This window comes from Rana temporaria, chromosome 4, assembly GCF_905171775.1.
Source record: "Rana temporaria chromosome 4, aRanTem1.1, whole genome shotgun sequence".
Taxonomy (NCBI): domain Eukaryota; kingdom Metazoa; phylum Chordata; class Amphibia; order Anura; family Ranidae; genus Rana; species Rana temporaria.
The window spans coordinates 413,967,653-413,995,451 of record NC_053492.1 but is presented as its reverse complement, the minus strand read 5'-3'; the positions used below and the strand labels follow the sequence as shown (position 1 = coordinate 413,995,451).

Below are 27,799 nucleotides of genomic sequence, written 5' to 3'. Positions count from 1 at the left end.
GATTTATTTCAGATTAGCACAATTTTTTTCTTTTACTCAAAAAGACGCATTTACAGCCTGCCAGTGCTGCTGGCATTATTGCCTAGTAACTCTGCTTATATTTACTGAAGGATCTGTGAAAAAACATATTGGCCTGGATTCAGATAGAATTTACGTCGGCGTATCAATTTATACGCCGCGTAAGTTCTAGGAAGCGCCGGCGTATCTTCTTTCTGTATTCAGAAAGCAAGATACGCCAGAATTTTACTAAGATACGGCCGGCGTAAGTCTCTTACACCGTCATATCTTAGTTGGATATTTACGCTGGCAGCTAGGTGGCGCGTCCATAGATTTACGCATAGAATATGCAAATTAGGTAGATACGCCGATTCACGGACGTAGTTGCGCCCGGCGTATCTATATGCGTCGTTTACGTAAGGCGTCGTACCGGCGTAAAGTTACCCCTGCTATATGAGGCGTACGCAATGTTAAGTATGGACGTCGGGACAGCGTTGAATTTTCCTTCGTTTACGTAAAACGTTCGCGAATAGGGCTTTGCGTAAGTTACATTCACGTCGAAAGCATTGACTATTTGCGACGTGATTTGGAGCGTGCGCACTGGGATACGCAGTTCGTAAAGAGCGTCAATTACGTGGGGTCATGATAGATTAACATACAACATGCCCACTACCAGCCAAATTTGAATTAGGTGGGCTTACGCCGACACATTTACACTACGCCGCTGTAACGTAGGGCGCAAGTTCTTTCTGAATACGGATCTTGCGCCCTAAGTTACGGCGACGTAGTGTATCTCAGATACGCTACGCCCGCCTACAACTTAGACTATTCTTTCTGAAATGTATATCTATAACCAGGTCATTTAACACACCATTCAGTCTTAGTGGCAATTTTGATGCAAGCTAGACTTTGGAAAAAATAAATGAATTTGGTAAATATTTTTTTACCTTACTTGTTTCCTTATGCCTGCATATATTTTTCAAGTACCCATTCTGGTAAGTGAGGCCCCTATTCACATCTGCAAACTTTAGCTGTGGTGTGTTATATGCAAATTGTGCACTTTGCATGCGTAGCACTACCTCTGAGGCCTCGTACACATGACCGTTTTCTTCGACAAAATCCATCAAGAAAAATGCTGGCAGAGCTTTTTTGCCGAGGAAAACGGTCATGTGTATGTTTTTCGTCGAGAAAACTGTTGTGGATCTCGACGAGAAAAAAAGAGAACATGTTCTCTTTTTTCTCATCGGGAGTCTCAATTTCCTCGTCGTGTTTCTCGTCGGGCTGGTTTACAACGAGAAACACGTTCGTGTGTATGCTTAGAAAGGCGTGCATGCTCAGAATAAAGTATGAGACGGGAGCGCACCTTCGGTAAAAGTAGCGTTCGTAATGGAGATAGCACATTCGTCACACTGTAACAGACTGAAAAGCGCTAATCATATCTCACCAAACTTTTACTTAACACGCAGTAACATGAGATCAGTAAAAGCAGCCCCAAGGGTGGTGCCAGTGGAATCAAACTTCCCCTTTATAGTGCTGTCGTACATGTTGTACGCCACTGCGTTTGAGAACGACGAGATTTTGTCTTGACAGTATGTACGCAAAGAAAGCTTGACAAGATTCTCGACAAGCCTAACAAGGAACTCGTTGAGGAAAATTACGTCTCAATTACGACGAGATTCTCAGTCGTGTGTACGAGGCCTAAAGGAGCCCCTTGTTAATTTTGGATTCTTCATTCTACACCTCGCCTCCAAGATTAACTTCAGCCCTTCTGATACACCAGGTTGAAAGAAAGTCACTGCAAGCACATTTAAGGAGTATAAATGCCTTTAACCTGCTTATGGATTACTAACAGAAAATAGACATCAATCCATTTAGTAGTAGATTAACTCAATATATAAATTCAAGTTAGAGCAAATAGCAGGTTGAACATAAATGAGCACACAGCAAGTAGATTCAGACACAGGGGGTCAATTCACTAATGCCGCGTACACACGGTCGGAATTTCCAACAACAAATGTTCGATGTGAGCTTGTTGTTGGAAAATCTGACCGTGTGTATGCTCCATCGGACATTTGCTGTCAGAATTTCCGACAACAAATGTTTGAGAGCTGGTTCTCAATTTTTCACACAACAAAAGTTCTTGTCGGAAATTCTGACCGTGTGTACACAATTCAACGCACATAAATTCTACGCATTCCGATCATTGGACTCCTTTTTTCTCAGCTTGTCAATGTGTTGTACGTCACTGCGTTCTTGACGTTCGCAATTTCCAACAACATTTGTGTGACCGTGTGTATGCAAGACAAGTTTGAGCGAACATCTGTCGGAAAAAAATCCACGGTTTTGATGTCGGAATGTCCGATCCTGTGTACGTGGCATACCAGTTAATTAACGGCTGAAAAAATTTGCTTAAATAACCTATGCAGAAACAATTTTGCAATTGTTCAATTCACTAAGAATTTGCCGGTAAATAGTTAATGCGGTAAAAATACGGTAATTACCGCATATTTTCATGGCCAAGAAGCCGGCCGCGTCATTAACAATGATTACTTATCTGCTGTCAGCGGGTTTCTCACTAACAGCTGATTGTAGAAAAAACATGTAGAAAAATTCTTTACAAAAACAGTGTGCGGTTTCCCCCCTCAATCCATACCAGACCCAAAGTCAACCCCACGCCACAATTTAAAAAAGAAAACGGTGTGGGGTCCCCCCAATATTCATTCCAGACCCTTATCCGAGCATGCAGTCTGACAGGAAAGGAAAGGGGGGGCGAGCAATCACCCCTAAACTATACCGGGGCACATGCCCTCAACTTGGGGGGTGCTTTGGAGTAAGCCAAAGCACCTTGTCCCCACGTTGATGGGGACAAAGGCCTCCTCCCCACAACCCTGGCCAGTGGTTGTGGCGGTCTACAGGCAGGGGGCTTATCAGATCCCAGCCCACCTGATATGAATGAGTATGGGGTACATATAGTATTTCTACTCATTCACCCCAAAAAAATGTGTAGTGCAAAAAAGTAGATCCATTGTCAATCATGCCCGCCACCGCCAACCGAAAGAAAAAAAAATACTCTGGTCCCAACGAAGGGTCCAAGTGACAGTTCTTAAATAAGAGGCATGGACACTTTGTGACATTACCGGGTGACCCCACCCCTTGTCATGTCACCGACCCAGCATGCTCTGTACTGGTAACCTTTAGCAAAGACAATGGTTTTATATTGTACTTGGACAACCACTTTAAGAGGGATATACAGTATAGCTTGCATCCCCTGGCTCTCTTGTTGTTGTGGCCCTGTGGATCTTTGTGGACAGACTGCCATCACAGCCAGTTTCTTTTCTTTGCTACAGAAAATACCTTTTCTCTGAATGTAAGACTACCAATTGTAAGTAATGGACTGACTTCACAAGCTGCTTTCTCTCAACTATGATGTGTAGTACATTAAACAGTATAACCATCAGTGTACAGGGAAATTTACGATTAGCATTAGGTTTTAAACAGAACATTTTCTTTGGAGACTGGCAGTTAGAGGAATGCCTGTTAGCACAGTTCTTTAAGTATGGTCTGGGGATTTGCCTTCATACCCTGCTGTACAAGACCCCTGAAAGTCTTATAAAAGGCAGTTGTAACTCATACTACTGATTACTAAATCCTTAATTAAATATGTTCTATTAAATCAGTATACAAAGAGGGCTAATTTGATAGCATTTACAGAGCTACAAAAAAAAATATCACTTTGCTCTAATATTAGTAGGCATGGATGAAGAGTCTGGTAATCAGGAAAACATCGGTAAAAGTAAATTTCATTCTAAAACCATGCAAAATGCCTATATATACCATATTTGCCGGCGTGTAAGGCGAATGGGCGTATAAGATGACCCCCTAATTTTCCAGCTAAAATTTTGGTTTTGGGATATACTCGGCGTATAAGACGACCCCCTTCCTACTAGTCTGTCTGGAAGCTGAGGGGTAGCCGAAACAACCGATGACAGGAAAAACCGCTGACAGGAACATGCTTTGTTCAGCTTTTTTTCAAATTTCACTGTGCCATTACATGCCTCACTGTGCCATTACATGCCTCACTGTGCTATCAACATGCCTCACTGTGCCATCAACATGCCTCACTGTGCCATCCCATGCCTCACTGTGCCATCAACATGCCTCACTGTGCTATCAACATGCCTCACTGTGCCATCAACATGCCTCACTGTGCCATTACATGCCTCACTGTGCTATCAACATGCCTCACTGTGCCATCAACATGCCTCACTGTGCCATCCCATGCCTCACTGTGCCATCAACATGCCTCACTGTGCCATCAACATGCCTCACTGTGCCATCAACATGTCTTACTGTGCCATCAACATGCCTCACTGTGCCATCCTATGCCTCACTGTGCCATCAACATGTCTTACTATGCCATCAACATGCCTCACTGTGCCATACCTAATCCCTGTACTGCGGGCATCCATTATTCAAAAGCCACACCTCCTCCTCGTGCTGTGTCCCGTGATAGGCGGAACACTCAGTTTCCCAGCAGCGCCAGTGTGTTCGGTGTTCCACCTATCACGGAGGTCCTCTCATCCGAAGCCGAGGATGAGAAGACATCTGTGATAGGCAGAACACCGAACAGAGGTTCTGCTGGGAAACCGAGTGTTCCGCCTATCACAGAACAGCACAAGGAGGAGGCGCAGCTTTTGAATAATGGATGCCCGAGACAGGTACCAGCGTATAAGACGACCCCCGAGTTTTGAGGCAAGTTTTTAAGCCCAAAAGGTAATAAAAACATCTTTTGCTATTCTGAAGCTTCCCTCCAACCACTTTGCATATTATTTTATATATACTGTGATTCTGTTTTTGCCAAATGTGCTACAGAAATCTCGCTCCACTAAGTTTGGCTGCAATCATTTTAACTGTGGGCAGCTGGAGCTGCTGCCTGTTCACTTCCTGGATTTACACAGACACACAGAGGCACACCTCCAGCTCTGCAACTCTCATTGGCCCTCTTATGACTCATCCACCTTCCTTCCTGGCAAAGCGCTCTGCATGATGTCATAAGCCTAGGCTTTTTAGCAGACCAACAGGAAGTGGGCTGAATAAGGTATTTACTGCCAAAAAAAATGTTTTACTATCCAAAGTTAAAACAACAAGGGCATAACATTTAATAGATGGAAAGATGAAAAAATTACGCTTTAAATACATATACAGTAGTACCTTGGATCATGAGCATAATTTGTTCCAGAAGCATGCTTGTAATCCAAAGCACTCGTATATCAAAGCGAGTTTCCCCATGGGAATCAATAGAAACTCAGATAATGCATTCCAGTGCCACTGCTGGTGTATGCAGTACCGCATGTGGCCAGAAGTGCAGGGGTGCCGGAGACACTTGGAAACACTCGGAGACACTCCAAAAGACTCGGGAACCCAGAGTCATCTCCGAGTGTCACCCGCGCTCCCGTACCTCTGGCCATATGCAGTACTGGACACCCCAGAGGGGTATGCGAGACAACGCTTGCAAATAGAGTCAGATTTTTTTTTTTAAAAGGTTGTATTGCAAAACGCTCGTAAACCATGTTACACGCAATCCGAGGCATCACTGCAAGTCATAAAAATCCCTTTTGACAGTTCTGCTTTGGGTGAACTGATCCTTTTGTCATCTTAAACTTCTCAGATAAAATTTAGTACAATGCTAGCGTCTTATCCTCTAGAGCAGTGGTTCTCAACCTGGGGGTCGGGACCCCCTCGGGGGTCAAATGATGATTTGCCAGGGGTCACCAAATCCTGGGCTGTTTCTGAATCCCGCATCGCTCTCCCAGCCTTCTTGCGGATGCTCAGCAGGGTTGTCTCTGGAGCCAGTGGCCACCCAGCTGGGCTGTTCTGGAGCACACGGCTGCCCACTCAGCCTCTTCGCAGCCGCCCATTCAGTTCACGGCATGGGTTGGGGGGCAGAAACTAGAGGTCCGCTGACTGGTGAGGATTGTGAGATGGGAGGGGCTGGAGGAGACCCTATCTCCTGATTTCAGCATAGGTGTCACTGCTACGGGACACCACAAAGTCAGAGACACACTGGGTAACACTACCTATGATTATAGTTGCCATTAAAAGTCCCCACTACAGTTCTCAGATCAGCAGATGACCTTGATCAAGAGCACCTAAGTTGGCTGATCAGAACTCCCCCCAGCATTGCCACTCATCCCATTCCCCCTCCACCAAGGAGTAAGAGAAGGAATTAAAATAGAGAATACATGGAAGGGAGAGGAAAAGAGGGGGAGGAAGAAAGAAAAAGGGAGAGAAAGAATAAGAGAAAAAAATAAGAAAGACGGCTAGAGAGAGGAATGGGGGGAAAAAACAAGAAATTAGGATAGCGAGAGATAAAAGGGAAAAAGAGGAGAACAAAGAGAAAGAGTGGTACATCCTAAAATGTACCATATGAGGTTTTAATACTGTACAAGTGGTGGGGACTCAGGGAGCGCTAAATTTCCATGGGTTAGGTGCGCAAATTACTTGTCTTGCCTTGGGTGCTGACAACCCACGCTACGAAAATAATTTTACTTTTAGGGGTCCCCACAACTTGGGAAATTTTATCAAAGGGTCACGGCACTAAAAGGTTGAGAACCACTGCTCTAGAGAGAAAATTACCAGTATAATGCTAAAGAACACTTTAATATTTTGCAAACCTAAGTAGTGAACAATATTTCAGGCACTATAACGAATTGGAGCCGTTAATAGCCAAGACTGATATGAATAAAAAGAATAAGTATAAGAGTAATGCCGCGTACACACCATCACTTTATGTGATGGAAAAAAATGACGTTTCAAACGTCATTTTATGTCTTGTAAAAAAACGACCAAAAAAAATTCAAGCATGCTTCAATTTTATGTGTCGTTTTTCAAAAGTGCACTTTTTACTTCACAGAAATTTACCGTGTGTAGCAAAAAACGTCGTTTTCTAAGAAGTTTTTTCATCCACGCATGCCCAGAAGCTAGTTATGAAGCGAGCTTCAATGGTAAAACGTGGCGGAACGTAACCTCACTTTGCAAGATCATTGTGAGAAAACGATGGTGTGTAGGCAACTTCGTCTTTGAAAATTGAAGTTTAAAAAACGTCATTTTTTACTTCACAGAAAGTGTCGTTTTTTTTCATCACATAAAGTGATGGTGTGTACGCGGCATAAGTTTTAGTCCTCTAATGCCGCGTACACGCGATCATTTTTCAGGTTGTAAAAAATGAAGTTTTTAAGGGTCTAGAAAAAACAAAGTTTTTTTCAACCCGATCATTAAAACTGCCTTGCCTACACACGATCATGAAAATGAAAAAGCGTGATGACGTACAACATGTACAACGGCACTAATAAAGGGGAAGTTCCATGCGGATGACGCCACCCTTTGGACTGCTTTAGCTGATTTCATGTTAGTAAGGCCCCTTTCACACGTGCAAACCGTATGTCTGCTTTTTCATCCATCCCTTTGTGGATGAAAAAGGGACATACATGGGTCCCTATGTCATTGCGGGTGTCAGCGGATTAACATCCGCTGACACCCGTAATCGTCCGCCTCCGCAAAGATCCGATTTTGCAGACGGAAGAAAACCCTATTTTTTCTTCCGTCTGCAGAGCGGATCGGATGAACACGGACATACGGTCCGTGTTCATCCGATCTCCCCATAGCGTGCAGGCACCGCCCTGTCATCCGCCGGCTCAGCGGCGATCAACGAATCGATCCCCTCTGAGCTTACGGAGCATACGGAGGCGGATCATTACTGATCCGCCCCATGTGAAAGGGGCCTAAAAGACGATTTGCGCTTTTCTGTCTGTTACAGCGTGATGAATGTGCTTACTCCATTACGAACGGTAGTTTTACCAGAATGAGCGCTCCCGTCTCATAACTTGCTTCTGAGCATGCACAGATTTTTCACGTCGTTAAAGCCCACACACGACCATTTTTTACAACCCGAAAAACGAGAACGTTAAAAACATCATTAAAAAATAGAGCATGTTCGAATTTTTTTTTTTGCCCGTTTTTCAGAACCCGAAAAATGCTCTGAAGCCCACACACGATTGTTTTTAATGACATTAAAAAAACGTAATTTTTTACAACCTGAAAAATTATTGTGTGGCATAAGGGAAGTATTGATCTGCTTGTTCAGGTGATATTTTATGAGGTTGTCCAAGTTAAGGGACTGTTACCCCCAAATGCCTCCTGCTCGGTTCCAAGCACCCTATAATAAAGTATAGACCCAAGTATGTTGATTTTTTTTTATATCAAGAATACATTAGGAAATTAATGTTTTTTTTAAAAGCAGTTTAGTGCGCAACTGTGCTTCTGTCTATTAAATGTTTAGTCATTTTTCACTACTTCTGAGTTTCAAGCCTCGTACACACGATCAGTCAATCATCCGATGAGAATGGTCTGAAGGACCGTTGTCATAGGTTAACCGATGAAGCTGACTGATGGTCTGTCGCGCCTACACACCATTGATTATAAAAACGATTGTGTCAGAATGCAGTGAGTTAAAACACAACGACGTGCTGAAAAAAAGTTCAATGCTTCCAAGCATGCGTCGACTTGATTCTGAGCATGCATGGATTTTTAACCGATGGTCGTGCCTACTAACGATCGGTTTTGACCTATCGGTTAGGAATCCATCGGTTAAATTTAAAGCAAGTTGGCTTTTTTTTAACCGATGGTTAAATAACCTATGGGGCCCACACACGATCGGTTTTGACCGATGAAAATGGTCCATCAGACCGTTGTCCTCTGGTTAACCTATCGTGTGTACAAGGCCTCAAACTGAATTAAAAGTAGAAGTAGGAGTAGAAGAACTACTGCAGTCTGGAGAAGTCATTGAGTGGTGGCTGAAAGACTTTTGTCATAAAGATGATGTAGTGAGTCCCGTGATCCTATTTTTCTCTGTGTCTATGGATTAAAGTCATCAACTAAAGTCTTTCATATGTCAATTTCCAATTTTTAGACTGTCAGATGGTTGATTTGGACAATTTAGAGTTGTGCATGTAGCAAGATCGTACATCAAAATCTGCTGCTATTGCCTTGTTTCAGCTATCAAACGTTCTGTTGTTGACAGAACTGACTGTATGTTAAAAGTCATATAAAGCTAAAAAGCGCATTTGTTCCATACATTTTTTATTTATTTTTTGTATTATGTAAGAATAATGTACATATATTACTGATGGCAATCTGAAGAAGCATATAAGATCAAATGAGAAGATTCATAGGCAAATCTGTCCAATCCTTTTGTGCTGTGCTTAACATGATCTAAACTTATTTAGGAGAGCACAAAAAATATTTGCACTAAAGTGATTTTAGCATATTTCAAAGACATATCTGTAACCGTTTTTTTTTTTCCCTTTTGGGATAAAGGTATTGTATCCATTTTAATAAAAGTTGATTATAGTAATCACCCGTTGGTGTTTAACCACTTGCCCACTGCCGCATGTATATATATGTTGGCAGAATGACACGGCTGCACCTGTACATACCTTTGAATCCCCCCCCCCCCTGCTGTGAGAGTGCCCCTGGGTCCTGTAAACTCAATGTCCGCCAGGTGCCTGCGATCATCTCACAGAGTGGCAGAATGGGGAAATGCCTATGTAAAGAAGGCATTTCCCTGTTCTGCCTAGTAATACGACAGAGATCTACTGTTGTGTCACTCGTAGCCCAGCCCCCCACATTTAGAATCACTCCCAAGGACACACTTAACCCCTTCCTCGCCCCCTAATGGTTAACTCCTTCCCCGCCAGTGTTATTTACACAGTAATCAGTGCATTTTTATAGCACAAGTGAACCAAATTCAGACGGAAGAAAAATAGGGTTTTCTTCCGTCTGAAAATGCAGATCTTTGCGGAGGTGGACAAATTACGGGTGTCAGCGGTGTCAGTGCCTTACACTGATCGACAATTGGATGACGGAAAGCTCCTTCAAACTCAACGGATCCAAAACAGAGCTACTCACCCTTCACGCAAATAGGAAATCCATTTCCAGGACCACATGGACACCACCCACCATCCTCGGACAAACCATCGCGCCAAGCAATAAAGTCAAAAGTCTCTGAGTCATCTTTGACGCAGACATGATGATGGATGCACAAATAGGATCAGTCGTCAGCGGTTCTCACCATCTGCTCCGCATGCTACGTAGACTCATCCCCTTCATCCCGGAAGAGGACACAGCAGTAGTGGTTGGAACAATCATCAACTCACGACTCGACTACGCAAATTCCCTCTACTTAGGACTACCAAAATACCAGATTACACGTCTACAAGTCGTCCAGAACACAGCAGCCAGACTGGTAACGGGTAAAAAGCCATGGGAACCAATCTCCCCAGCTTTGAGGTCCCTCCACTGGCTGCCCGTACAGGACCGGGTGACATTCAAGACTCTCTGCCTCACCCACAAATGTACACAGGGTAAAGCTCCTCAATATTTAAGTGAGAAAATAAAACCCTACGTCACCCAGCGCGTGCTCCGATCAACCAACCAAAACCTTCTCCAAATCCCCAAATCTCGCTACAAATCTAAGGGAGAACGTAGATTTTCGGTCCAAGGACCACGGCTCTGGAATGCTCTACCCACGACCATACGCTTGGAGGAAAACCATCGGGTTTTTAGGAAAAAACTGAAGACCCACCTCTTCTGAAAGACCTGTACAACTCTGGAAGCCAGCGCCTTGAGGCGATTAAGTTCGCATTTGTTTGCGCTATATAAGTTTCTCACTCACTCACTCACTCTGACACCCGTAATCACATAGAGACCCATGTATGTCCGGTTTTCATCCGCAACGGACAGATGAAAATGCGGACATACGGTCCGTACGTGTGAAAGGGCCCTTAGGTCTCTGCTAAAAAAGAAATATTTATGTTTGGGGGTTGTAATTTTTTTGCAAAAAATACTTCTTTAAACTTGTAAACAAAAAACGCCAGAAAAGGCTTGGTCTTATAGTGGTTAAGGCGACCATACATGAATATAAACTTGGCCAGTTTAGCAGGGCTCGGATGAATTTCGATTCATGTATGGGCAGGTTGGCTGTAAACTACTGATTGATTTCTGTACAAGCGGCCAGTTGAGTTTTTCCAGAATGTGGGGAAGGCTCTCCGCCATCAGAAGACAATAGTATTGGAAAAGTGATTTCCCCAATTCACATAAAGTGTGCGGATGGGGGAATCTGATTATTTATTTGAACTTAAAAAATGATTACTGTATGGCTTACTTTATACACTAATAAATGTCGATTTTAACTGTTGGTGTACTGGATTTGCCCACCATAATTGCTCTTTGCACTGTCTTCTTATGTAACCTGTTTTATGTTACAATGTCTTATTTTCTCGCTAGGAAGGTGCTGTTGGAAATGATTGTGAAATAACGGTTATATTATCTGATGTTCCTGTACCCTCTTTTTCATTTCTCATTTAGTAATGCTCAGAACGCTCCGCTTCCAAGTGTCTCCTGGGCCAAGCGCTGTAGTGACTATTAGTGCTGGCTGCCTCTAATGGTTTTCGTGTTCTGGATTCCAAGCTATAACATGTTTAATGTGTGACTGTCTGTGTACGGCAAGTTCAAAAATGGTTATTTAGGTGGAAATTACGACTCTTAGCGAGCAGTCCAGCCATTGCTTGTCTCCACAAGGGCACCTGGGACACATTTCCTTATACGCTATTGATAAGCATTAGGAGGTGCACTCAGAATAAAAGCCAGTATGGATCTATGGCATGATACTTTTCTCTTGTATGACATTTATTCTTATCAGCATGAGGGCCAGGAATTTTACCATTGATTTTTATGGGGAAGTAAATAAAGTCATACCATTGATCCAGCTGTAACCTCCTGCGTGTTGCATTTTTCAAAATCCAAAACTGATGAGTCTAGACGTGGAGAGATGTTATGCATAGCAAATTGCCCCGTTTGAGAAAAAAATAATCTACAATAATGCATATTCAAGACACACTATAGCCAGACAATGGAGCATTGAATAAACAGATAATGGAGCTTATCTAGAGATTACACTGTTTGAATTTTAAAGGGGATACCAGTCTTATTAATGTTTATTAGATTTTTCACCTTGTTGATCCTCTTATTTTACTGTGAGTCTTCTGGATCTGTGTGGGAAAAAAATAAAAAACGGCATTCTCTGCAGTGTCTAATGAAGTAGAACCCACGGTGCACCCGGTAGTCAAAGTCCATGTGATCTAGACCTCCTAAGCTGTAGGTCACTTGAGGGAGCTGAGAAGTGGCTTTTTTTTTTTATTCATGACTAGAAAGATGTGCTTTTTTTTCTTTCCGCAGAAAATAACAATTGGATTGGGTAATGCTGACTTGTGCTTGAAGAAGATGCTGCAAAGAGCGCATTTTAGTGACCGGTTGTGGTTTACAGATTTCACTGATCATCTATTTTACAGACATTTAGCCGGATTCATAGAGAGTTACGCCGGCGTATCAGTAGATACGCCGTCGTAACTCTGAATCTACGCCGGTGTTAATTTAAGCGTATTCTGGAAACCAGATACGCTTAAATTAGGCTAAGTCTCCTACGCTGTCGTATCTTAAAGTGTAATTTTTAGGCTGGCCGCTAGGTGGCGCTTCCATTGAGCTTAGCGTAGAAATATGTAAATGACTAGATACGCCGATTCACGAACGTACGTGCGCCCGTCGCAGTAAAGATACGCCGTTTCCATAAGAGATAGGCCGCATAAAGAAAAAGCTGCCCCCTAGGAGGCGTAGTCAATGTTAAGTATGGCCGTCGTTCCCGCGTCGAAATTTGAAAATTTTACGTCGTTTGCGTAAGTCGTCCGTGAATGGGGCTGGACGTAATTTACGTTCACGTCGAAACCAATACGTCCTTGTGGCGTACTTTGGAGCAATGCACACTGGGATATGTACACGGACGGCGCATGCGCTGTTCATAAAAAACGTCAATCACGTCGGGTCACGAGTAATTTACATAAAACACGCCCCCCATCCTCATTTGAATTAGGCGCGCTTACGCCGGCCCCATTTACGCTACGCCGCCGTAAGTTAGGAGGCAAGTGCTTTGTGAATACAGAACTTGTCTCTCTGACTTAAGGCGGCGTAGCGTAAATACGATACGCTGCACCGCCTTAAAGATACGCGCCCTACCTGAATCCGGCTAATTGTTATTGAGTTATTTCCACTTTGTAAAATGTAAAAGTGGACTTGTTCTCAAATACTGAAGATTTGCTGGTTTATAGGGAACATCTATTAGCAGTACCTTGAAAATTTGACCTTTTTGCCTTAAATTCCCCACTATAAAACCCCTTTCGTGCTGAGGCAGTTTTCAGGCGTTTTAGGGCTAAAAATAATGTAAAGTACCTGTAAAGTGCTTTCAAACTGGGGCGGTGCAATTGCAGGACAGAAAGGAAAGTTCTGCGAGCAGCAGCGGCACAGGAGGACACTGTGTGAATCGAGCGAGCACCCGCTCGCTCACACAGCGCGGTGGCATCGCTGGATCCAGGAACAAGGTAAACCAGCGCGCGCTGCAGGCTCTGCATAGCTACCCCGAGCGTGACTCGGGGTTACCGATTTTAGCACAAAAAATCCACCCCGAGTCACGCTCTGGAATACCGCCAGGAGGGTTAAGGCTTACCTGTAGGTGCAACAAATATCTCCTAAACCTACACGGTTTAGGAGATATTTGCAGAAAAGACTGCACCAATGTCTACGGCGCATGCACGCCGTAGACAACGGCACAGGCGCACTGAGCGTGCCATTAGTGAAGGCGATCGCATGTGCGGGAGGGACGTCACCGTGGCTCCGTCCAATCACAATGCCGGAGCCACGATACCCGGAAGTCACTTGGGTATCATGGTGGCGGTGGAAGAGAGGAACGAGAGTCGCTTGGGGGGCTTTGATCTCAGTTAAGTAATTCATAATGAGCTAGTATGCTATGCATACTAACTCATTATGCCTTACCTTTGCAGGTTTTTTTTTTTTAAAGAAATGTTTTAGAGGGTTTACTTCCTCTTTAAGTATGGCAGGATTTTAATGACACAAAAACATAAGATTAAAATACAGTATAAATTATATTACAAAATATATATTTTTTTAAAAAGGGACAAATCTTCACATTTGAAAATCATGTTCGTAGTACATAGGGGTCAATGCACTATAGCCCTGTACACACGATCGATTTGTCTGATGAAAACGGACCGATAGACCGCTTTCATCGGACAAACTGATCATGTGTGGGCCCCATCGGTTTGTTTTCCATCGGTGAAAAAAAATAGAACATGTTTTAAAATTTCTCCTATGGATAAAAAAACGATAGATAAAAACGATCGGTCCAAAATCTCCATCGGTCCAAAATCCACGCATGCTCAGAATCAAGTCGACGCATGCTCGGAAGCATTGAACTTCATTTTTCTCAGCAAGTTGTAGTGTTTTACATCACTGCGTTGGACACGGTCGGATTTTTGACTGATGATGTGTAGGCAAGACTGATGAAAGTCAGCTTCATCGGATATCCGACGAAAAAATCCATCTGATTAGATTCCATCAGATATCCGATCGTGTGTACAGGGCATAAGAGTTAAACAACGGAAAAAAATGCAGTAAAATAACACTTGCCATAAACCAGTTTTGAAAGTGCAATCCACTATGGGCCAGATTCACGTACAATTGCGCCGGGTAAACTTAAGCCATTTAAGTTACACCGCCGTAAGTTTTCAGGTTTAGTGCTCGATCCACAAAGCACTTACCTGGAAACTTGCGGCGGTGTATCCTAAATGCGTCCGGCGCAAGGTGGGCCAAATAGAATGGGGCGAGTACCATTTAAATTAGGCGCGCTCCCGCGCTGTACGTACTGCGCATGCTCCTGGCGCAAATTTCCCGACGTGCTTTGCGCGAAATTACGACGCGCCAACGTTTTGTGAATCGCGACGTGAAAAAAAGACTTGCGCCGGGAAAAAAAAAAATAAAAAAAAAAATTCAAAAGCGACGCGGGAAAGACGGGCATACTTTAACATGGTGGAGTACTTTTACACAATGTTAAAGGTGCCCTATCTTTGCGACGGAGATCTAACACTCGCGACGACGTAACGACGGGAAAAATCTTCGTGGATCACCGTAACTCCTAATTTGCATACCCGACGCTGTATTACGACGCAAACTCCCCCCAGCGGCGGCCGCGGTACTGCATCCTAAGATCCGACAGTGTAAAACAATTACACCTGTCGGATCTTCTGCCTATCTATGCGTAACTGATTCTATGAATCAGTCGCATAGATAGAACAACAGATACGACGGCGTATCAGGAGATACGCCGTCGTATCTGCTCTGTGAATCTGGCCCTAAGAATTTTGCATTAATAACCGAATGCGGAATTCGATTTTCGAGTAGTAATTACCACAATATTTAATGCAGTAATTTATCGCATAGCTGTTAAGGAGCGGGCCAGCAAGCACACAATCAACCCATTTGAAACATACAAACTTGTATCCAGTGATATGTTTGAGCGATATATATCTTATATGATATTTGTCCGCAAATCTCGATGCATTTTTCTTGGACTTTGGTCCACTTCATCGAGAGCTTATTAGTGGAACTTATGTGAACTTCACTACATGTAGGAAAGATATACATACTGTAAGATTTTACAATGACATATTGAAATGCTAACACAATTGTACAGCACAGGTGTCAAACACAAGGCCCACGGGCTGAATTCGGCCCTCCAGCCCATTTCATGTGGCCCTTGCACCTCTCCTGACCCTTACATTCTGCTTTCAAGCAATGCATCCAGCTTCTTCCCAGCAGCAGCATAAGGAAAGGGGGGTGTACTGTGATGTAAGGGAGAGTGGGGGACTCAACTTCTGATGGTAGGGTGGCTCTTGAAATCTAATGTAAAGGGGAGGGGATGCTCTAGACATCTAATTTTACAGATACAACTGGCCCTTTTAAAAGGCAATCATAATCCCGATGTGGCCCAAGATGAAATTGAGTTGGACACCCCTGATGTACAGCATTAACACATATTCTGTTACCTGGATAGAACCGAGTGCAGGAAGGGCCAGAAGAGACCCCATGGGGGAACGAAACAGGTGAACACCAGGATAACAGGCACAGGAAAGTCCACAGAGGACTATAGTATGCATATAAAAATCGTTTTTATTTTTAATAGTCTATCATTTACGTGAAGTATAATATCTGTAAAAATAAAAGGAAACAAAGATAAATAAGGCTCATGAGTTGGATAAATGTAAACTATGCTTTTGTTATGCTACTCTTGATGTATACCTCAGACTCATTTATCAACCATACGTGTTTTATCTACTACATTTGGTATGTTTCATGCCTAGCATATATATACCTATATATCACTCAGAGCAGTGTCAAACCCAAATTAACTCATAAACCAAGCTAAAACAATTGGGAACAATATCTGGTCCATTCATCCACAACTCACAATAGGTAGCATTAAATTCAACAATCCATGCAGCAGGCTCTCTCTTTTTAATAATATTTTATCTGGCATAAAATGCACATAGGAAAAAGGTACAAAAATTGAATTCCTTTACCTGATGCCTCAAGGCGTGTATCAAAAATGGTTTTGCATTAAGCCACTTAGGGCCAGATTCACAGATGAAATACGCCGGCGTATTTTCAAATTTCCTGCGTCGTTTCTTTAGTTTGAATCCTCAAACCAAGATACAATGGCATTTGGGTATGATCCGACAGGCGTACGGCTTTGTACGCCTTCGGATCTTAGGATGCAATACTTAGGATGCAGTAAGTCGTCCGTGAATAGGAAAGGACGTAACGCACGTCGCCGTTCAAAAAATGACGTCGGTGCAACGTCATTTTGCGCAAAGCACGGCGGGAAATTTCAAAACGGAGCATGCGCAGTACGTTCGGCGCGGGAACGCGCCTAATTTAAATGATACACGCCCCATTTGAATTAGGCGGGCTTGCGCCGGACGGATTTACGTTAAGCTGACGCAAGTTTACAGGCAAGTGCTTTGTGAATCAAGCACTTGCCCGTAAAATTTGCGACGGTGTAACGTAAATGTGATACGTTACGCCGCCGCAGATTTACGCGATTCTACCTGAATCTGGCCCTTGGTTCTGAATAGGAAAACTTTTGTCTTACGAAATACGAACGGGTCCGAATAGGAAAACTTGAGTCTTACGAAATTACGAATCTTTACGAATCTACGGAATGAGGCGAAACAGAACAAAAAAATACGAAAATTTTTGTTATGCAGACAAAACGGAACAAAAAAAATACGAAAATTTTTGTTGTGCACATGTCTACCCCACACCAGTCTACCCCACACCAGCCTCATACACATGATCAGACTTCAAAAAAAAAATCGTGGATTTTTGTCTGAAGGGAGTTGGACTTTTGAAACCGAAAAAGTTTGTTCGATAGAGAGTACACACAGTCGGATTTTTTGGAAAACGCTCATTTTGACGTTTGTTGGCAAAAAGTCCGAACGGCTTAAGAGAAAGTATATCTTAATATGGATTAGCCGTGTGTTGCTATGTATTTACGAAAGTACAAAATTACAAACCATTATACGAAAATTATTATCTAACAAAATTAAGAATTTCAAATCAACGAAAATAAATTAGACAGAATTACGAATCATTCAAGATAAACGAAAATAAAACTGTTACGAAAATACGAACGGGTCCGAATAGGAAAACTTGCGTCTTACGAAATACGAACGGGTCCGAATAGGAAAACTTGAGTCTTACGAAATTACGAATCTTTACGAATCTACGGAATGAGGCGAAACAGAACAAAAAAATACGAACATTTTTGTTGTGCAGACAAAACGGAACAAAAAAATACGAAAATTTTTGTTGTGCACATGTCTACCCCACACCAGTGCTTTTTGTGTGTTTCCAACACCACATATGTGGGGCAAATGGCACATGAGGAAACAAAGTACTGCCCCACTACCAAAATAGCAAGACAGTGCTAAATGAGGTCCGTTCTGGGAAAAACATTTGCTTTAGGGAGTCTGCAGGCAATGTTGGTGACTAGTGCTTAGCCCTCTTCTTGACTTTTTAGTGCATGGCTTCCATGACAGTCTAGACATTAAATACATTTTTCAATAGTTATGGTCTCTAGAAAGAAAAACAAAATACTGCAAGATGAATGATAAAAACATGGATTGTTTCATAAAAAGAGAATGCACACATAAACTTCTTTTTTTAAATTCCCATCAAATTGATATATCACCTTCCCCGAAACAAACCACTGTCACCTCTTCCATATGTATGGCTTCTCTCATTCGTCCATATGCATTCACAGACTGAAGCTTGGTATGAGCGGTTTGTTCTTACAGCTGATTTTTATAGAGCACAGTGAATGGTGAATTCAATTTCTTATGGAGGAGAAATATAGGGGACGATGGATGAATAGTTTCAAAAGTGATTTTCCGAACAGCTTGGAATCCTGGGATTTAACAATCTAATTACAATCTCTTCACAAGGCCTTCAGCAGAAGAAAGGCAAGGCTTGACTTGAACTCTACTAGTATGATTTGTTTATTCTTGTCTTGGCAGTGAGTGGCATACAAAATGCATTCTTTAAATGCCGCATCGGTAGGACATATTGCTGGGCAGTATTAGCCAAATTTTTTAGATGTGAAATTGTGTCTTTTTATAAGTTCCCTAGAAGCAGGTGAGGTTCTTGCGGAGCTGACAAACAATAGGAGCAAAATGCTTTTCATAGTTTGATAGGAGATGTCAGTCATTGTGTTATGTTTGGGAGCAAGCATTGGGGTATTGAGACTACATACATACCCGAAAGTCATTAATTTTAACAGGGTTCAGTTAACTTTTCTAGTTAAACAAAACAAAAAAAAAAATGTAATCAATTGCATACCTATATAGCAGGGGTCTCCAAACATTCTAAACAAAGAGCCAGTTTATTGTCCTTCAGACTCTTGGAGGGCCGGACTTTGGCCAGCGGGGGATGGAAATTTTCCTGGTATCAGTGGGAGGTATTAGGGGGAGAAATAGCGCCCCATCGTTGGTATCATAGGGAGGAATAGTGCCCCATTAGTGGTGTCGGTGGGAGAAATGGTGCTCCACTGTCGGTGTCAGATGTCAGAATAGTGTCTCGTATCAGTGGGAGGGATACTGCTCCAAGGGCCGGATAAAGGCAAGCAAAGGGCTGCATCCGGCCCTCGGGCCGCAGTTTGGAGACCACTGCTATATAGAAAAACAAAGTGGTCAAAGTATACTGTATGTAAAACTAATCACTGAAATTGCCTATAAAATTTTAAAATGAATGTAATGGGACAAGTGTAATGTAATAAGTTCATCATTATTGTTTAAATCTGCAATTTTCATTAAAATATACTTAGTGGTCCTGTCATGTAGGTAGTAATGCAGGCACATCCTGTTCCAGGGTGACCAGGGTGACATTCACCCCTTTCTAATTGTACTTCTGTATTGCCACTCTGTCACATGAGCTTTGGATGGAGACTGTAAGTGGCCTTTCAGAAAACATGATGGATGCATGGTCCACCATTGTCACTATCAGGCAATCCACCCTGAAAAACGCCATTGAGCCCTTGCTTGGTTACGTACGAAGGAGGGCCTAGTACGAAAGTTAATTTCCGTCTCTAGTTGATGGTAATTAAATCAAGACAGAATGCACTTGGACCTCTGTTAAATCTTTATAAAGACTAGAGTCTCCTAAAGACAGCTGGATGAATCCATCAGGAGAAGATAGTATTCATTAAGCCTTAACGCAGGCTACTTAATGCATTCTGTTGGGATTTTTATTGACATCAACTGCTATTTTCCGCCAAAATGCATTGGCTGTATTAGATGCTCTTAACCATTTAAAGAAAAATCTTTGAGTGAGATAAAACTTGTGTACCAGGTGCCTCTCCGTACACACACAAGAATTTACCATCTGGTGAGTGCTCCCTCTATCGCTAGCAGCCTAAGACCAGAACAGGGACCACGCTATGTTGTAATCGTGGTTCTGCTTCTTTGAAGTGTGACAGGAAGTCAGGTAAATCTGTGGATGTTGTTACAGACGGGACATACATTTCTGCCTTGTTTAGACAATACACCAATTGTTATTAGGCGTCGGCTGCAAATGTAGCTAGAAAAGGCTAAAGGCCGTTGGAAGACTTCAGCTGTTCAGGCCTCTATGAGTAGTCCAGAGGATTACCACTAATTTGCTGCATGCTGAGGCTTTCTGAGTGAAAGAGAGCAGTACTGAAAGTCTTCTGAGGAGGTGAGGAGAGGATTGATTTTTCTGTGTGATAAAAAAATCAAGACTATTGTTTTTCTGCTGTATGACCAGCACTGTCTGCCCAGCACTAGGCTGAGCCAGACTCCATAGATAGGTTCCTGTGTGGAAGGTAGACACCCAAAGTGGCCAGGGTTTATTTTATGTTTGATTTTGTTTATGCTGTTTGGATGCTTGCACTTGTTTCCAGCAAAATGAAAGAATAAACCAAAATCGTTGTTTTCAACCGTCTTCGACTGCCTGTCTGTATAAATTCAGTGTGTGGTGAACCCATCCAAGGGGTCACACACCCCGCTACCGAGCTAACCCCTTACAGAAGGTAGAAGTATTTTACAGTATATCCATCAGAAGTACATTTTCAGTCCATTACACACACACATCACGCATTAGGTCATTGCTGGAATGCATGTGGACAGGAGGTAGCTGCACAGAGACTGCAGGAGAATAGTCGAACTGCAGTGTTATGCCGCGTACACACGATCGGAAATTCCGACAACAAAACCATGGATTTTTTTTCCGACAGAATTTTGGCTCAAACGTGTCTTGCATACACACGGTCACACAAATTTGGTCGGAAAATCCGAACGTCAAAAATGCTGTGACATACAACACTACGACAAGCCGAGAAAAATGAAGTTAAATGATTCCGAGCATGCGTCAAATTGATTCCGAGCATGCGTAGGATTTTTGTGCTTCGGAATTGCATTCAGACGATTGGAATTTCCGACAAGAGCTTTTGCTGTCGGAAAAAATGAGAACCAGCTCTCAAAATTTTCTTGTCGTAAATTCCGACAGAAAATGTCCGATGGAGCATACACACGGTTGGAAAACCCGACCAAAAGCTCACATCGAACATTTGTTGTCGGAAATTCCGACCGTATGTACGCGGCATAATGATGGAAGTTTTTTATGTAAAACCCAAACAATTGTTTCATGCTTGATGATATAATAAACGTATTATTCAGTTAAAGTATAAGTAAAGGCAAAGCTCTTTTTTTCTTTTTTTTTTAGCTTTGGATGGAGAAAGTTTGGATTAGAACGCCTATTATGTTTTTTGCTGTCTTTATCCCTGTTAGGATGTGTCCTGCTTACCATTATCATTGAAAGTAAACGAAAATACCAAATTTTGGGTTGTATCCAGAAAAAATCTTAGTGGAATTCACCCTCTCTGTACTGTTTATCGTTCTCATTGAAAATGAAAGTAAAAGAATTGTAACAGTAATAGAGGAGACCTCTTCCAATGGGGACATTAGTTCTGGTGACCTGGGGGCCCCCAAGGATTCATTTTCAAGGATTTCTTCTCACTTCTCTGTTTTGGCTATGGGATAGGAAGTGAAAAGAGATCTCCACAATGGGACACAAATGGGAAAAAAAAGATCTGACGGGTTTCAACTCGTCCTTATTCTATCCAAAATTGCCTATAGTTCTACTTTAAGATTTACATTGACTATTCTTGTACTTGTTACAAGTCCAGCTATAGTTTGTTGCTTTTCTATACCAGTACTTTACATGTATAATTCATATTCTTTGAACATTATATCTGAATAAATTCTGGGCAGTACCTAGAAATAAAGCTGCCCATACATTGATCAAAATTTCGAGCAGTGTGTGACCATACCTGCTCAAGAGATGTCAATTATTTGCTCAACAGATGTTGATCATTTGATGGAGTTCTGTTGAAGGGTCATGGAAATTTTTCCTGATTAATTTATTCTGACAGCTGTGAGTGTCACTATCTTAATGCAATGTGCTGGCAGTGTTGGGGGAAGTTCCCCATCCACCTCATTTGTGTGGATGGTTGAACGAAACAACTCAAGCCTCGTACACACGACCGAGGAACTCGACGGGCGAAACACATCGTTTTCCTCGTCGAGTTCCTTGTTAGGCTGTTGAGAAACTCGACAAGGCAAGTTTCTCCATTCCCGTCGAGGAAAAAGAAGACATGTTCTCTTTTTGGCTCGACGGGATCCTCAACAGTTTCCTCGTCGAAAAATGTGCACACGACCGATTTCCTCGGCAAAAAAAAAATCCCAGCAAGTTTCTTGCTGGTTTTTGCCGAGAAACTTGGTCGTGTGTACGAGGCCTAACAGTGTATGGCCAGCTTAAGTGGAGACCAGACTGCAGTGCCAAGAAATCATAATTATATTTTTAGTATTAAATGAAAAACCCTTCAAACCTTTTCTTTCTGGGCTTTGACTCGCCTACCTGTCCCCTTGTCACCTTAATAGTTCAAATGTGTTCTCCACAGTTCCCTGAAATGAACTGAGCTGTGTTAGAACTTTTAGCAATCTGTCAAATTTCAGCTGTTCATTTGATCACATAGTTTTGGACACACAGGGCCAAATCCTCAAAATCGTAGCCTAACTTAATTTTTCCCATTTAAGTTACACTGGCGGGAAATTTCTACCTAAGTGCCCGATCCACAAAGCACTTACCTAGAAATTTCACGCAGTGTAACCTAAATTCTCCCGGCGCAAGGCGGTCCTGTTATCCAGGGGGCGATGACAATTTAAATGAGGCGCGCTCCCGCGCCGGCCGTACTGCGCATGCTCGTGACGTCATTTTCCCGACGTGCATCGCGCGAAATTACGTTACGCCGGGCTTTGTGGATTGCGACGGGACAATAAAGTTGCGACGGGTTAAAAAAAAGATACGGCGGAAAAAAAAAAATCGAATTTAAAAAAAAATTGCGGCGATCGAAAAAAAGGTCTGTTTTTACAAGGTGTAAACAGTTTACACCTTGTAAAAGCATCCCTAATTTTACGCATGCAAACATAAACTTACGGAGAAAAAACAAAGCTGAAAAGCTTTGTGGATCTCCGTAAGTCCTCATTTGCATACGCGAAGCGGCATTTCAATGCGAAATGCCCCCAGCGGTGGATGCGGTACTGCATCCTAAGATCCGACAGTGTAAGTCTCTTACAGATGTCGGATCTTCTGCCTATCTTTGGAAAACTGCTTCTGAGGATCAGTTCCAAAGATAGGCACAGGGATACGCAGGCGGAACAGCAGATCCGCCTGCGTATCCCTTTTGAGGATTTGGCCCACAGATCATTGTGTTGCTGCTTAAGCCAGTCAAACATGGGTCGAATTACAAAATAATTTTATCACGAAAATTGTATCTAAGAATTTTCTTTCTAATTTCACACCACTGCAACAATGAGCGATTTTCGTACGGCCTTCAAATTTGAGTGATCAGGCATGTTGGATATTTTTTTAAAAAAGAACAAAGTTCTAATCAATGATGGGAGAATTGTGTGAAAAATATAATTGAAAAATAAATGTGCACGAGCTGTGACCTGGAAAGAAAAGAAAATTCTGGGCCATGATTCTTTTCTGTAGCAACATTAGGTGAAATTGAAGGTTTGGTTGGTCGAATTTCAAAATCAATGGTGGCACCATCAGATCACAAACCACACAAAATTTCAGATTTTCAAAAGAAAATTTGTAAGCAATTTGACCCATGTATGTCCAGCTTTACTCACAAGGGTGCCCCGTATTCAGTCTTATGGTGTATAGTTAGCAGTCCTGATCATCATAACAGTGACATTTGGAATTGTACAGGGTACTTACTGATGGGCAATAGTAACTACTGTCAAAATAAAATCCCATACGGTTCTACTACAAAACACATTTCTTGCGTGTTAAATTATTCCTGTTATCAATAACGTTTGTGTCAAATTGTTAAATGCTTCATATTGTTTTCTTGTCATTGTCTGTCAAAATTAGGATTTAAGATCAATAGCAGAGAAATGTATTGTAAATATATCATTTTCAGAGAGTTATTTTCTCTGGAGAGCCACCATCAACTGTTCAGGGACAAATATCCGTTCAGATATCAAACATCGGGCATTGACACATCATAATTGATTTCATCCAAGGATGAATTTCCCTAACTGGAGCCTGCAGGCACGTAATTATTAACCACTTGCTGAACTGCCGTCGTCATTATACGGCAGCAGGTCAGCACAATCCTGCGAGCTGTACGTCGGTCCCTTTAAGCACTGCACTGCGGGGGTGACGATGCTCACGTCCGGCGGTCGCGATACCCACTGGCCACGAGCGATCATGGGCACGAGAGGCAGAACAGGGACGTGTGTGTAAACACATACATCCCAGTTCTGTGAGGAGAGGAGATGCAGATCGTGAGTTCCTACAAGCTGGGAACCACAATCTGTCATCTCCTATAATGAGTCCCCTCCCCCCACAGTTAGAACACACACTAGGGAACACAGTAATCGGTGCATTTTTATAGCACTAATCGCTGTATAAATGCCAATGGTCCCAAAAATGTGTCAATCGTGTCCGATGTGTCCGCCATAATGTGACAGTGCCGATAAAAATCGCAGATCGCCGACATTACTTAAAAACAATAATAATAAAAATGCCATGAATCTATCCCCTATTTGGTAGACGCTATAACTTTTGTGCAAACCAATCAATATACGCTTATTGCAATTTATTTATTACCAAAAATATGTATACGAATAAATTTCGGCCTAAACTGAGGAAAAAAATAGCTTTTTTTTTTTAAAAAAAACAGGGATATTTATTATAGCGAAAATTACAACTTTTTGTGTTTTTTTTTTTAAATAGTCGCTCTTGTTTTGTTTATAGCACAAAAAAAAAAAACGCAGAGGTGATCAAATACCACCAAAATAAATCTCTATTTGTGGTAAAATGTTTGTGAGAAAATGTTGTTTGGGTACAACATTGCACGATCATGTAATTGTCAGTTAAAAGCGACAGAGTGCTGTATCGCAAAAATGGCCTGGTCATTGAGCAGCCAAATCTTCTGGGGCTGAAGTGGTTAAACCCTGTCTTGGGAGAAAGGCAAAAATCCTTACTTACTTTACTACGTAATTCAGAAGGAGGGATAGAGACAGGCACCGTACTAAGAATACCGGAATAGATTGAGCTTACAGATGTATGACCAAAGGGAAACGGACACCGGGAGAAATGAATGAATAAGGGAATTATGGTTAATAGGAATAAAATGATGTGACCATGAAGTAAACTCTGAAATATAATTACTGGTTGGATGGAGGAATAGACCAATTATGAGATTATGTTATTACAATGATGTACAGAAGACTTACCTTCCTCTTTTTTTGTGTATTACTGTATTTTTTTTTGTTTGGTTGAAATAAAGAAAATTTATATATATATATATATATATATATATATATATATATATATATATAAAAGAAACGTATAAAAAAAAATCCTTCCTTTGCAGTGGGGCTGCCCCGCATTGCAAAGGTTAAATGCTTGTTTAGATCAAGAGTGCAAGAAAATGCCGGTTTATTTACCTGATCCCCGATCTTGGCAGCCGATTCGTTCTTCTAACCCAGTGGTTCTCAACCTGGGGGTCGGGACCCCCTTGGGGGTCGAATGACAATTTGCCAGGGGTCACCGAATCCTGGGCTGTTTCTGTAGCCCGCACTGCTTTCCCAGCCTTTTCACAGCCAATTGAGAGAGATAAAAGGGAAAAAGGAGAACAAAAAGTGAGTGGTACATCCTGACAACTCACGCTACAAAAATGTTACTGTTAAGGGTCCCCACAACATGGGAAATTTTATCAAGGGGTCACGGCACTAGCAAGGTTGAGAACCACTGCTCTAACCCATATGCTCCAGCAGGGAATTGTGTCCCTACGCCCAATGCAGGGTTATATAGGCCTTGCATTGTACTTGATGACATCAGAGTGTAGGGTAGAACAGGCAGTGGAAGCTGCGTGGTGGAAGCCTGCAGAGGAGGGAGTAAGTTTAGCTAAAAATTGCTTTTTCCTGGTACCCGAGCCCTAGATGATTTAACACTTGCAATGTGGAGGCTGTCCCACTGCAATGGAGGGTTTTTGTTCTCCCTGGATTTCAACTTTAAAACTCAGAGGGTGTTGACGGGCAGTGAGGAGGTGATATGTCACGTCCTCACCACCTGCTGTACCCCTCAAATTGCTGACCAACTGTGCTACAATGCACACAGCTGCAGAGCCAGTTTAGCATGTCCCCATTCACTTGAATAGGTTGCATCCAGCAGTGTGGATACCGATGGTATCAGGGCATGAGTACAGCCATAGTTAAGTGGTCTTGCATAGCAAGAGCACTTATTGTTATCTCACATATATATTATTATTAAGTGGTCTTGCATAGCAAGAGCACTTATTGTTATCTCACATATATATTATTATTCTTATTATAGCCAAATTTGCCACCCTAACTCTTCCCACAGTTTTTACACTACATAAACGAGTAATATATCGAATCGTGCGGATTGTTCCCGATCGGTGGGCTATTACTGTGTGGAACGTTTCGCCGAATCGTTCGCGAAATATCGTCATTTTTGCGACAAAATTTTCCCATAGGAATGAATGGGGAGAGCTAGAGTGTGGGATTTCTAAAAATGAAAAATCATTACATGATTTGCAAACTGCGACCATTCCCTCATTTTCAAGCCGACCTACACAAATCTTATATCAAAACGTTCAGCTATCCCTGCTGCCACCAGATGTGTTCACGGCTACGTGATTGATCAAACCGTTTTCACAATATGATAATTTGTTTGCAACCTACGCCATCCATTATTTCAATGGAAGTCAATGGAGGTCAAGGTTTAGAAAACTAAAATCTGCTTTGGAATTTGTAAACTGCGACTGTGCCTTCAATTTTATTATTTCAGAGACATACTATACATCAAAATGTAGGTCTGGGTCTTGTGATTCGTAAAATATAAAGATATTCGCTGTGCGATTTATAGTTTTTAAAATACAACAATTTGAAGGACAAATATTAAAAAATAAATCCAGGATCTGAGAATCTGCCTAGAGTGTGTTTGCATATGTTTACATTTGGTTTCCTAGGAGACGCTGAGGTAATTAAAAGTCCTCACAGCTGTAAGGGGATTATATAGCTCCTCCCACACAGTTGTGAGGTGTTTTCTGTGAGGTGAGTTCTGTGAGGTAAATACCTTCATACACACAGCTGTGAGGTAGTTGTGAGGTGTTTTCTGTGAGGTAAATACCTTCATACACACAGCTGTGAGGTAGCTGTGAGGCATTTTCTGTGAGGTAAATACCTTCATACACACAGTTGTGAGGTAGCTGTGAGGCGTTTTCTGTGAGGTAAATACCTTCATACACACAGTTGTGAGGTAGTTGTGAGGTGTTTTCTGTGAGGTGTTTTTTTGTGAGGTGAGTTCTGTGAGGTAAATACCTTCATACACACAGTTGTGAGGTAGTTGTGAGGTGTTTTCTGTGAGGTAAATACCTTCATACACACAGTTGTGAGGTAGTTGTGAGGTGTTTTCTGTGAGGTAAATACCTTAATTTGAAGGACAAGTATTCAAAAAACATTCCTCAATTTCTGCTGTGTTTACAGAGAGCCTGCAAACCAAACAATTGGTTTCCTAGGAAACGCTGAGGAGTTTAATAACACCTCACAAACAGTTGTGAGGTGAGTTGGCTCCTCCCACACAAGGCTGAGGGAACTTTCCTCTGCTAGCAAGGGTCTCAAACTGGTGGCCCTCCAGCTGTTGTAAAACTACAAGTCCCATCATG

The 27,799-nt window shown here is 42.2% G+C and overlaps 1 protein-coding gene across 3 annotated transcripts in view; it reads left to right on the top strand.

Moving 5' to 3' along the window:
* The window catches only part of MACROD2 (mono-ADP ribosylhydrolase 2), a 3,190,351-nt gene that overhangs the window by 509,735 nt on the left and 2,652,817 nt on the right, over positions 1–27,799 (top strand). The window lies entirely within an intron of this gene.